Genomic DNA, 1,286 nt, shown 5'->3' with positions numbered 1-1,286 from the left:
CATTATAATTAAAAAACAGAACGTCCAAAATGTTATAGAGTTTTAAGATTAGCTAAGTTTCAAAATAGACATATACGTAAAAAAAAGTACATGAAAAAATGAAAACTTCTAAATTTAGAAAGGCTGGACATTCTAAATGCTTTCAGCTTCGCCTGCCGGACAGAGGACAAAGGATAAAAAAGGAAAACATGTTTTCTTTTTGCCGGAGGTCTGGAAACCCTAATTCAGAGGCTATTCTAGAACGTTAACAACAGCGTCGAACGTATATGAAAATATGGAAATTAATGCCTTTTTTTCACGGCAAATATTGTTTTTTTTAGCGAAAAAATGGCATTATACGGCAAATTTCCAAAAAAATGCCTACATACGGCAAATTTTCTCAAAAAATTTCCGTGTATCGTTGCCCAAATTATTTTCCTAATATAGCCTCTCACGTTATTTACATCTAATGTTCCTAGAAGTGTAATTTTAAAACCTGATACAATATAGAACAATTTTAATAAACAATATAGTACAATAATAAACAATATAGCACAATGTTAATAAACACTTTTTAACTACGTTTAAATTGCGTTTTATAAGTAGTTTATTTATATTTTTTACTCATTATTTAAAAATATGTATATTAAAACAAGCATTTTCGATTTAATTTTTTACTTGATTAGTCAGATAAATTAAATAACTTATTTGACCAAAGATACTTAATTTGAGCTAATTGAACACTCTTTTAGATATGTGCAAACTGCCTTTAAACCCAATTTGCACGTAGTTAAAAAAGTGTTTAGTAACACTGTACAAATTGCATCCAATATAAAATGGGCAAATGTCTTATTAGTTATAACACATTTGCCCAATGACATCAAATAATAACTTGCAAAATATACATGGTAATAATATTACCACAAAATAACGCAAAACACTAAAATGTATCTGACAACGTTTAATAATAAGTTTCAGTTTAAAATGTAAAACTGTAGGTCACTTTGATAAAATAAAAATCTTTTACTATGAATTGGGGCAAAAATTATGGGGCCCGGGTCTAAAGCCCTTAGCCTTATAAAGTACTGCATTAAATGTAATGTGTTTTAATAAACATTTATACTCTCAAAAAATGTGTAATCTTTTTATTTACACTTTGTAGCAATTTTTGCATACAGAAAGTGTGGATGTTTCACTCGTGTACAATTATGTAGACAAAAAGTCTACAAAACTTGCAGACGTGGACAAATCTACATTAATGTAGCATTATATAACTACAAATAGTGTTCCTTTTTTATCTACAAACT

This window comes from Hydra vulgaris, chromosome 01 (assembly GCF_038396675.1).
Source record: "Hydra vulgaris chromosome 01, alternate assembly HydraT2T_AEP".
NCBI lineage: Eukaryota > Metazoa > Cnidaria > Hydrozoa > Anthoathecata > Hydridae > Hydra > Hydra vulgaris.
Note: the sequence above shows the minus strand (reverse complement) of the source record.